The sequence below is a fragment of the Plectropomus leopardus genome, chromosome 7 (assembly GCF_008729295.1).
Source record: "Plectropomus leopardus isolate mb chromosome 7, YSFRI_Pleo_2.0, whole genome shotgun sequence".
Lineage (NCBI taxonomy): Eukaryota > Metazoa > Chordata > Actinopteri > Perciformes > Serranidae > Plectropomus > Plectropomus leopardus.
The window spans coordinates 34,469,852-34,481,838 of record NC_056469.1 but is presented as its reverse complement, the minus strand read 5'-3'; positions in this window follow the sequence as shown (position 1 = coordinate 34,481,838).

Here is an 11,987-nt window from a genome sequence, read left to right as displayed (position 1 = left end):
AGTTCAATTTTAACTTTAACGTTATATGTTTACTGGCCAAGCTTCGATGGAGGGTTTGTATTCATACGATTAAAAATATGTTAGGTGGGTATTTTACAGGCTAATGCCAATACTTTTTACAGTTTATATAACCCGAAGGCGGAAAAACATAAGTAGCCCATCTGATCTTTGCTAATCGATAACAAACGAGCTAATGCTAGCTGGAATTATGCTAGTGTCAGTTAGCCACTTTAGCCTGTCGAGCTAACCAACCTTTAAAGTTTAATGTTCGTGTTATGTATCTACCCGCCAAGCTTCAAAGAGAAGTTTTTATTTTTACAAACATAATTTCAATAACCTCAAGGCTAACAAAATAATAACTGACTCCTCATGGTATTTTTATATTTTTTAGAATATTATCAGCGGTGGTTCGGAGTCATTGAAACACCATTTGAATCTAATGTAAAATTTGTAGGAAATTTTATCAAACCACTGAAATCAAAATATGCTAAATTCAAATAATTTGTTTTTTTTAAAACTTCATTTTAATGCATGAGCATAAATTTGTGAAGGGGAGAAGTCGCATCAGGATAACATGGATTTCAGGTCTTTGTATTTCTAAAATCCTGACTGTGGCACCACATCGCTGCTCGAATATACAGCTTAAAAAAACAGTTTGCTGGTAGCTGGTTTTAGTCGTTTTTAGCTGGTTCAAAGATGGTCCTGAACCCGACTTGCTGGTCTTTGATGGTTCAGCTGAAGCAGTTTTTGGTGGGCATTTGCATTTCATTGTTTTCATCATATAAAAAAAATCTCTGCATTTCCCACGACAGCAGACCAAACTGATTTATGGCCTCTGCTTTTCACGCCTCCCCCTCATGACGCTGTTGTTTCTCCGAACTAAAGGACACTGATTTGGTTTCAATCTTACAGGAACTTGAATGAATTAACCAGCTAGAGTGACAGTCACGCTGGTATGACCTGCTAAACCATCACAAATTATGCAAAAACAGACCTTAATATGGGAAAACAGGCTGCTCAACCAGTTTAACCATCTTAAAATGCTCAAGTTGGGTTTTTTCAGCAGGAATTGATTTCCATTCCTATGAATTTTAAGTTTTCTGTGTAAATTCTGCAGATTTAAGTTTTGTAGTAAGTGTCCTCCTGCTACTGTACTCCTAATTTTCTCAGCTTGTTTTAAGGAAACTGGATTCCATTTTTCTAGAGCGTCCCCCTTCATCCCAGTAAAAACTCAAAACAGGTGCTTCAGTCGATGACTCCAGGGACGAACAAATGGAGCAAAAGTAATGTACTCAAACTACTGTTGTTAATCCTAAAGACTTTGTTTTTTTACCCCGAGATAACTTTTTGTGTCTTTTGTCTTTATCACATAGGACAGATAAAGCATGGAAGGGGGAGAGAGGGGTTGGAGTCTAACATGCGGCTGCTGTGGCGAGGACACGGCCTCTGTACGTGGGACGCCCGCTCTGCCAGGTGAGCCACCGGGTCATTGAAGGATTCTGTGTGAATTTGTATGACTAAAACTGAATTATTGTCATTGTGTTACAGCTGTCATAAGCGTGGACGGTCCACCACAGAGCTTTGTGAGCCAGTCGGAGGACCAGAGGATTCCCGGGAGGGAGGTAGGACACTTGTATTTGCTGACTTTTTTCCCATTGTTGGGAAAGACTTCTGACAAACAATAACTTAATTCTTGTTGAAGTCCAGAAAAAAAACTCTTTGATTGTGATTTCAATGTTGATCTGGTTAAAGTTCAGATTATTTTTATTCCTTGAGGAGAAGAGGGGGATTCTGAGCTTTGGATTGTCAAGGGAGGCCAGAAAGTTTTTATTAAGGAGAGACGGCACTGACTCAACTCCACACACACACGGAGCGCAGCTGATGGTGCCAACAAGGCCCAACATTTGGCAGGAAAAGGGCATTTTTGTAATACCAAATCAGTTTAAGTGTTACAAAGAGACACTCCACTGAGACTAACAGTAGAAAGAGATTCAACTGTAAAAAATCACTGTTACAGACAACTAACAGTTAAAAAAGCTTGTCAGTGGAGGAGGTGATGATAGAAAAGTGTTGGAGTAACAAGAACAGGACTGCTGCAGGATTTATTTACTTACTCTGGCGCAGGTACCGACAGCGTAGGTTTGATCTCTGGTTGGGTGTTTCCCGACTGATTTCGCAGATGGTCGGGCCGTGTCTTGCTTTAATTATCAGCCCAGACGTAACTGTGTTTGCATTCTTTTATTTGCTTTGCGAAACAGAGCGAAGTTGGGCCACACACAAACTTATTGAGCTGGAGTTACATCCACGTAGTTTTATTTCGTCTTGTCTTAAATTCCTTCACAGGAGGCTGCTGGTGTGCAGTTGTTGTGTTCACAGTTATTTGTTCGTGCAAAGCAGTGATCTTGGAGTACAGAAGGTCTGCAGATTAAGGTTTTTTCTAAATGTGTGTTATTGGAAATTGGTGTCTTTCTTTAACTGGCTTCATGTCGTCTGCGCTCTCAACAATCTCATCAACACTAGAGACTTGAATGAGAAAAACACAAGTAGCCAGTCACAGTTTTTACAGGCCCCACATGATATCTCTGTCGCTGCCAAAGCTCAGACATACAGTCGAACATCAACTGTGCCGCCGGCCTCGGCGCATCCTCTAAGCCAACGCACATAGCAGTTACATCGCCGGTGCAGTGTAACCTCTGCAGAGGTATAAATCCAGCTCAAAGGAATACTTGACTGCAAAATTACCATTTGTATATCAGCTCCTCATCGCATGTTACTTTGAATTCGTGGAGAACGCATGCGTGAACAGCAAATACAAAAAAGGGGGACGTCCTTGTGAATTGAAGTAAACAGGGATCACGTGTATTAACAGCAAAGCAAACATCTGTTTACAAACTCTGGTCCCAAACACATGTATTTAAACTGAAACATTATGATTTAAAACACGTCAATAAAGAAAGTTGCATGCACGGCTGAGTAGCGTGCTTGGGCACAGCTTGTGACTGAACTCCTCTGAAGCGGAGCTCATATGCATGCGCATGCTCAGAGCACACTCGGCACGCTAGACAGTAGTGTTTCGAGTCATGCTGTTTTAGTTAAAGTGCATCTGTTTAGGACGTGCTGAGCACACAGCGGGATAAGTGAGACCTGGATTATGCTGCAGGAGTTGTGTGAGGGCTGGGAAACAGATGTTAAGATGTAGTTTTGATGTTAAACGTGGTCTCTGTTTACTAAAAATGTATTAACAAAGTCAAGATAACACTTGGTGAGTAACTGATATACAGACAGTGCAGTATGTTTTTTAAGAGTCTAAAGTGCTGCTCGCGCCCCCCCCTGTGCATTATGGTCCCAAGAATAAACAACAATCTGATGATGTATTCAAAATGGTCATTTTTCCTCTGGGTGGCGCCAGAGGAGAGAAAAGATAAATGTAAAAAGTTCACCCTGTGTGGAGCAGGAATGGGTAAATTGTATAATTGTTGACACATCAGCATGATTGTTGCAATTCACAAAAGTCCAGAAACTCAGAACCCAGAATCCTCCAGTCAACATGAAGTATCCTAGGGCGAAATACTGAACTCTATATCGCTCCCAATCGCTATTACATCAGTGTGTAAATGTGTATGAAAGGTTTAAAACTGAGTGGCCTTGGCCACCAGTTTATGTGTGTGTGAATGTGACTCATCGTGTGAAAGCATTTTGAGCGGTCAGAAGACTAGACAAGCGCTATACAAGTGCAGGTCCACCCATTCACCAAAATGATTATGAATCATCCCCTGGAGACAACGAACACCCGCAAAGACTTTGATGATAATCGGGGCAGTAAATGCTGAGATGTGGTGGTCTGGAGTGAAGTGTTGCAGAGAGAGATTCAGGAAAGATAAGACTGTTATTGTTTAATAGTCACAGTGGAGCAAAACTGGGAACCTAATAAAACCTCCTCAGTCTGTAATGAATCGTCTCACAGGCCGCCAAAACACACAATAAAGGGCTTCAGCTTCACTAAAGCTGCACTTTAGTGGCTGATTCAGTTCAAGATGTCTGAGAGTGAGGAACTTCAGAGGAAGAGAGAACATTTATTTTAAACTGTTCAGGGATTACACTGATGTTTCTGCAGCCCGTTAACCACAAATCACTGATCATTTCCCATTAACTCTATTAACTATTTTCAACAGGATAGAATATTTATTTCTGTTTGTTTCTGTGAAACTCATCTCACACAGACTTTAGACTTGCTGCAGAGAAAATTAACATCATATATCCTGATTTTGTTTTCATTACAGTAGGGATTGGTGATAAAAAGAAAATGATATAAATCACGAAATAACTTTTCCTCAATTGAATTATGAGACATAGTCGATAGAATGTCGATAGAATGTCGATAAAACGCATTCCAGCCGTTTTTTGACAGACAACACAAACAGCCAATGATAATAAGAATAGCGCCACGGTAAACCAAAAGCAGTGAATGACTTTGACTGTAGAACAGCTGAGTGTTTGACAGCCACAGCACTGAAACAGACACATTTGCATTTGGTTTAATCAGACTTTGGATGAATTATTTAGAAACAGCAGGACGCATCGCTCCGTGTCTCATCCGGCCGCTCACGCTGAGTGATGTAATGTTTTGGGGGCCTGGGGCCACAGGCACATGAGCTTATTTTCAGCCTTTCTCTAACTGTGAATGTCGGCAGGCTGTTGGCAGCTATAGGAGAAGTAGGCTGACTCAAAAGTTTTTAATTCCTGAGTAAAATGATTAACAGCACAGAAGTTTGACAGAAGCTGAAGTCAGAGTCCTGCAGTCAGGAGAGGTCGGCCTATTATCAGCACAATGTGCTTCAATTTACCTGAAGTTTGTTTAAGATGGAGCTTCACAATGCAAGTGCAGGGAGAGAGACATTTTTGAAGAGCTGAACATTAAAAACAAAGTTTAATGCTTCTTGAACATGTTAAAACAAAGAGTAAAAGGCACTGTCGGCAGTATATCAAAAACCTCAGTGTCAGAAATGGCAGAGGGAACAACATTAAGCTTGTAAAGTTATTTGAGAGCTGTGACCACAGACCATGTTTGCAGAGGCAGAAAAGACTAAACAGCTGCAGTACGAACGGAGACTGATGGGCCACACGATCCTGTTGGACAGTTCGTTTTCTAATCGAGACATCAGACTGGGGTTGGACTCAAGTCATTTTTTGGTTGGTTAAATTTTGTGGTTGTTTATGACACAGATTTTAATGGCTACATGTGCGGTTTGAACACAAGTTCTTTCAGGTTAGGCCAGCGGTCCATCATGCTTACATGCCTTCATCACATGCTACAGAGAGACACTGCAACAGCAGAGGGGGCCGGCGGCCTGCCGTAGAGACGGAGAGACAGTGCCAGGAGTGTTGTGCACGTGGAGGAAGTCGGTCCTTCAGATGCTGAGTTCAGGCCAGTCAGTCACATACCACACTCATACAAACATTGGCTGAAATTTCTAAGACATATTGTGAGGGATTTTCTCACATAACGTGCTGGATTTGTGGTAATTAATAAAACAATGTGCAAAACCTGCAATCCCACACTGAAGTTTAGGCCCTGATTAGAGCCTTCCAGGGCACTAAAGGCTGGGACGTACATTACAATAGCAATATTTGTTATTTTAATATTTTATTGTGATATTTAATCTTTTCAGTCTTCAGATTTACTCACTGCTAGTCCATACGGATCTTAAAGGGCTTGGTGCAATATCTGTGGAGTCTATGAATTGACTTGTGCAGTTTTGTGTGCAGTTATTATGTGTAGGGCATTTGTGCGATAATCTCTATAGCACTTTAGTGTAATTCTGGTAGGTAGAGCATCCATGAAACACCTGGGTTCAGGGCATTGTGTAATACTGTTGGGGTGTATACTGCACGTTAGTTGTAGCTTGATTGTACGTGTGTGTGTTGCCTGCGTTCTCTTGTCCTAATGTCTGGATCTGGGGAGGATACTGTATAGCCAGTATTGGCTTAAAATTGCCAAGTAGAGAAAGAGAGGGCCTGAGTGGATCAATATGCTGTGTGCAGTTGTACAATGAAATGAGTCAAATTTGTGATGAAGTCATGGTGATTGGACAAAATTGGAAGGTTGTGCAGAATTCTGTTGCAAATGTGACATTACAGAAACCTGGAGGGACTGAGTAAACAAACAGTAGAGATCAGTGATCCATGAGCATTATGATGGTTCTGAATTCGGTGCAGTCAAAATCAGCGTATGATCCAGCTCCTCAGGATTCAGCTCAGAGCTCAGCTGATGTCCACCTTCCTCCTGTCCAGTTCAGTTTTCTCTGCAGAGTTTTCACTTCCCTCTCCTCCACTTCTTGTCTTTTTTCTGTTCTAGTTGCAGCAAACATGAGCAAGCTGAATTGTTTATCATGTCTGTATATGTATTGGTTCACACCCACGCAAGTTTTTATCTTCTTGTGGGCTTTTTTGGGTTTTGCCAAGTGGGAACTGTAATCATAATCTATCTATTATCCAGTGTTGTGCTTCTTTATGACAGCAAACAATACAAATATTGCTTTGTGTAGGTGGAAGGAGCTGCAGTGTTTAGGCTTCAGGAATCCTAAAGTCTGTTTCATCTTATCGCGGCTGTACATCTAAAGTCTTGTTGGTGGTTGTGGAGCTTTAGAGTCTGTGGGCTGATAAGAAGCAGCAGGCCGGGGCCGGCAGCAGCTGCAGGGATGATCTGCTCTTTACTCAGACACATATCAAGCCTCTGAGTGTTTCCTGCTGTGTGTACGCTCAGCTGAGAGCTGGTCCACCGTCATGACCGAGGAGGCTGCTCTCAGAGCTGCTGTGGGCCGACGGGCGCTCAGGGAGAGCTGGCACACATTAAAATGTCACACAATACCAAAAACATGTAGCTGTTCAGATTTTTACAATACCTACACATGTGGGAATGATCACTGTAACGAATGTTTTCTGCCAGATACTGAACGTGGGATAATTATGTTTAACTGTACATATGTAGTTGTTTAAGTATCGTATTTACATGATGTCATACTGTGAGATTTTTGGCTCGCATATTTCTCATAACCAGATCAAAAGGTTGACCTTTAACCCTTCAGTCACGCCGCTCGGCCAGCACACAGTCTCCTGATGCTGGCCATCATTTAGCCAAACCGTTGACCTCCTTCACGGTTTTTAATTTTTAATTTTGGCTTTAAAAGTAATGCTCAGGATCAGCTGGGAGACTTTCAACAACTCTAAAATATCCTCACAGTTGTTGATGAGTAAGAGTGGGCAGTTTTAAGGCTGAAGAGCTGTTAAAATGGACACAAACAGCAGCTGTGGTAAATAAATTATTTTCTCTGTATGGTTACACCCCAGAGTCTGTTATGCTTCGAACACAACGGTCAGTTAACACAGACAAAAAGAGAAGCTCAGCTGAGGTCATTTAGTTTCATTGTTTAGTTTTTGTTTGGTTTATTATGTCTGTTTCAGCAGACAGTCAGAGGAGCATATAAAAGTGCTGACGTCGCCTCATAATCACATTTAATAACCATTTCATTGCACTTAATTATTCAGTCTGACAGGGAGGGGAATATTAGACCTCTCAGGTGATCTCATCACAATGATAAGCACCAAATCTAAAAGGCCACCGGGATGCATTTCCAATCTGATCACTGAAACCGCCTGCAGAGGGGCACGTCTTTTGTAGTTTAAACACTGTCGGCCATCGTTGGACGTCCGTTTTTAACTGACGCACCTAAAATAACAGGACAGTTGGCCACTATGTTATCGTGCAGGTGACAGTAACAGCAGCCGGAACAGCTGGGCTGTTACTCACAGGTTTCAGGTGATTTGTTCTGGATTTGTGAAATGCCAGTTTCCTTAAGCATATCTGGTATGTGACTTTTTGGGGTCATTTTCACATTTTTTTTTTAACTATTTCAGACATCTGACTTTTTTTCTGTAAGTCTGTCCAGCGTTGTCCAACTGTCCCGGTATGACTGACTGCTGGTGACCGATGTGAGATGAGATCGAATGTGAGACTTTCACTGAATTTGAAGGAGCTTGTCTTTTTCTTTGATATTTTTGGGGACTTTATTTACCAGCACAGGTTAGGTACTGGCTCTGGACTGAGCCATTCTGGGTTTTGCGTCGCCCACTTTAGATGATTTGCTTTTACTGGCATAAAATGTGCCCAAACTGGAAAAAGCCAAACAGATGTGTGGACCTGAATGAGGAGTTTGCTGATGTTTATTCCTCCGGAGGATGATTCAGGATGACTGTTTTCTGTGGAACTGATGGCACCCCTCCTACAGTCTCACACTGAGTTACATGGAAGAATATTTGGACTATTATGAATGCAAGAGAAGTGATTCAGAGCTGGAGCACCAAACATGTTTTTTTTCTGAAACAGCTGCAGAGCCCAGCAGGTCATGGAGGGGTTAAAATACTTATTTGTGCTCTTGAATCACTAATTTTTGCTTTAAAGACTTGACAAATTCATGCTCTCAAATGAATTATTTGTGTGCACCAAACAAACAAAACAAAATGTTAAGTAACAGATTACATTCATACGTTTTGTGACATGATATTGTTTATTTACATCAGTGATGTCTGTAAACAAAGTAGAAAAAAAGACCAGCCATTTTTATACCACACAAACTTCTCTCCATAATAATTTAATTTCATAAGCTGTAAAACATACTCAACGAACCACAAAGTTTAAACCGTCTCAAAATATGAAATGTTTCCCACGTTAGGTCTTCTGTTATAATGTTTTACTGCTGACGACTTGACCGCCACACACACGGGTTTAACAGAATAACACATCCTCACATATTTCATTGCAATCTTCTTCAGTACTTTTCAGCACCTCCTCCTTCTTCTCCTGCTCCTCCTGCTCCTCCTGCTCCTTCTTCTCTTCTCAGTGGCCAAACCAAATACTTTTCCACAAAAAAATCCTGCATGTTCACATTTCCAGATATCAGCCACAGTGTCTGTTGGCCAAAGTAAACATATAGACTCTCTCTCTCTCTCTCTGTCACACACACACACACACACACACACACACACTCACACACACACACACACACACACACACACACACACACACACACACACACACTGTTCCCAGCACAAACATCTGCTTTATAACATATTTAATAGGAAAACATAAGTTAAGTGGGGTCAGCGGTTAACAGCGGGAAGAGGTTTAAGCTCTTGAATTTAAGCTTTTCAGGAAGTATTAGACCATCATTTGCATGTCTCCCAGTACACAGTCCAAAACAAAGGAAAATAAAGCCTGCAAAATGCGAGAAAGAAACCCCAAAAAACCTTAAGATGCAATAAAAAGTTTTTACACAACCAAAAGGTGACAGAGTGCATAAAATGTGGAATAAAAGTGAATGTTTTGGTCTGTGAGCTGTGCTAATGTTGTGTGCACATTTTAACATTTTCCCACACTTTATGCCTTCTGTATCATTTGGCATAATTTGAACTTTTTAGCACCTGAGGCATGCACACAGGAACATGTTTTTGCTTAAAGGTGCTATGCAGGATACATGTCAGTACATGACTATATATGTGCACATGTTTAGGGAAGCCAGCTGCAAACCGCTGTTCAAGACCGATAAACAACAAAACCGGCTGCGTTCATCTGTGGCGTTTCCGTTGTGCCATCAAAAACTGGGTATTTTAGGCCAAAATATGACCTTTTTTAAACTATTACCAAGAGGTTTTTGTGCCTACACCTAACCACACGGTAACCACAGCACTGTTGAAAAATAAAGTTTCATCAGATTTGCTAAATAATAAGGTAAAAATGTGGCACATTGGAGTTTGCAGAAGCCTCCGATTTGAACATGAATTCCCATGAATGAGTTGAGGAGCTGCAGTTAAACTGCTCAGATGAAGTCACATCGCTGGTTCAGTTAATCCAAAGACTGTAGCTCTCTTGTCTCAGACTCAATCTGTCTCTGAACTGCATCTGCCAAAATTCGAATATTTCCTTTTGGATGGTGTCTGACACCAGTTGTCTGATGGCTTAAGTCACTCATGTGTCCTGGATAACGTTACATATGCTCGGCGTCCAAGTTGTTATGTAACTCCATGACGATGGATGTGCTCTCGAAGTGTTAAAGATATTTTATGGATCTAAAAAGCTGCTCCAAAACTGTCCTGGCACATTTCTGTTTTTTCTCAGCCTGTCTGCGTTATTGAGTAGCTCCTGCTACAGGAAATCTCTTCCCAAATTTACTGTTAGCTGCCCCGAGCCAACCCTTTGACCTGATGTAATGACGTCATGTCAGATTGGAGGAATTAATTAAAATCGCATCTTTTAAAAGTCTTTTTTCTGACAGGCACCTCATCATATTGATGCAGTGATGTGCAGTCGTACTGGTGTGATTACAGGCGCCTTTAAACTTTCCATCACAGAGACCAGTTTCACTCTGGTGTTAGATTAACATTTAAAGTAGTTGGTCGCATGAAAAATTCATGAAACTGAAAGTGATTTAATTATTAATGTTCCAAATGAATATAATGTCATTTTAATGGCGATAGAGAGCCAGTGTGTGGAAAAAGAAGAGCAGCAGAGAACTTGGAAAGTGTTAAAGTCTGAATCGTTATCTGCAGCAGGAACCGTGTCTGCAGCCTCAGAGACACAACCGACCACGATACGACAAGACATGCTTCCTGTGTGGGGCTCCAAGGAAAAGGTGGGGCCCCAGCAAAGGGCCCACTCTCAGGCAGTGCCTTGGATCACCTACAGTGAGCCCGGACTGCAGTTCCCAGTTCCTCTGAAGAAAAGGGTTTTCCCACAGGAAACACGCCATCAGCCGATGATGTGAGACAAAAAAGAAGTTGGAGCAGTTAGAGTAAGGTGCTCTCACACTCGACTTATCGGGGTTGGTTCAAAATGATTTAGGTGTTATCGGTTCAGTTCATTTAGTCCGGCGTCAATCAAACTCTGGTGTGGACCTAGACTGGCTGACAGGGCGGGTCTGGATCCACAACAGTGCAGAACCCTCATGAGTCAGTGGTGTTCGAGCTCTACCTGGACAACGTCCAACGAAGTCTGCAGTTTTTCAGGCTGAGCAAAGCCTGACATCAGTATTATACTTTAAGCTGTCGCAGACACACACACACACACACACACACACTACTAAGAGGTACATTTATTAAAGGCTGCAACCTTAACCTTAACCAGTGTCATCGCAACCCAGTTGCCAAAAAATGTTGGCACTGTATGTTTCTGTAAACCACAGATACGTTACACTTGCACATCATAATGTAGCAAACGTGTTGAAACTTAATGTTTCTACAGCGCTGTGGTTAACCTGCGATTATGTCGAGGTACAAAAAACACTTGGTTATGATTAGGAAAAGATCGTGTTTCAAAATACTCGTCTCTGGGAGCATCCTCCCCGCTGTAAAGGCAGCCACCAGTCGATAAATCACAACTGGTGGTGCTGTCTGTTGGTCCAGAACAAAGGTCTGCAGGGTCTGCAGCTTAAAAGCCCTCTCTAGGTGTCTGTGGTGTCTCCTGGTGTCTGTAGATGTCTGTGCTGTCTCCTGGTGTCTCCTGGTGTCTCCTGGTGTCTGTGGTGTCTCCTGGTGTCTCCTGGTGTCTGTAGGTGTTGGTCTGTTAAAAACAGAATGGGCTAAATTGAGCTGAATCGACTCAGCGTGTCGGGGCCCGACGAGCTCTTCATCAGCTAAAAGAGGCTAAAAAGCTCCGTAGAGGACCAGAATATTTCAGTAACCGCAGTGTTACACAGAATCTGCAGAGTCATTGTTAATATCAAATATTGATCAGTGTAAGGGCTGCGTGCACAGATTTGAGGAAATCGAGGTACAGTGCAGTGGTGTGGTGGTTAGCACCGTCCCCTCACAGAAAGAGGGTCGCAGGTTATTTGGGGTTAGTGAAATTGGGAGGATTGTGATTGGATTTCATGTTTATGCTCCGTAAAGTGTGTAAACTTGTTCAAATTCAATAGAAATATTCTTGATAAAGATTT